Below are 315 nucleotides of genomic sequence, written 5' to 3' on the forward strand. Positions count from 1 at the left end.
GTTAGAAGTTGGACTATTTGGATTATGGCAGGCCTGGCGATGTGATTAAAACCGGTGTGTATGTTTGTGTTTTTTAGTTTTCACAAATAATGCCATTTTTATAGTTGTTACTTATTCCATGCTCACTACCACTTTCATCTGAGTACATCTGACAAACAACATTACATAAAATATTGCTATAATTGCCATTGTGTGAATGATATTTTCGATCCAGTTTCCGTATCAGCATCATCGTCAACATTCCACAAAGGATGATGGCAGCAGAGAGACTAGGATCCCGGGATGGTTGTCAATGGGTGCTTTGTTCCTATATTA

This window comes from Penaeus monodon, chromosome 21, assembly GCF_015228065.2.
Source record: "Penaeus monodon isolate SGIC_2016 chromosome 21, NSTDA_Pmon_1, whole genome shotgun sequence".
Classification (NCBI taxonomy): domain Eukaryota; kingdom Metazoa; phylum Arthropoda; class Malacostraca; order Decapoda; family Penaeidae; genus Penaeus; species Penaeus monodon.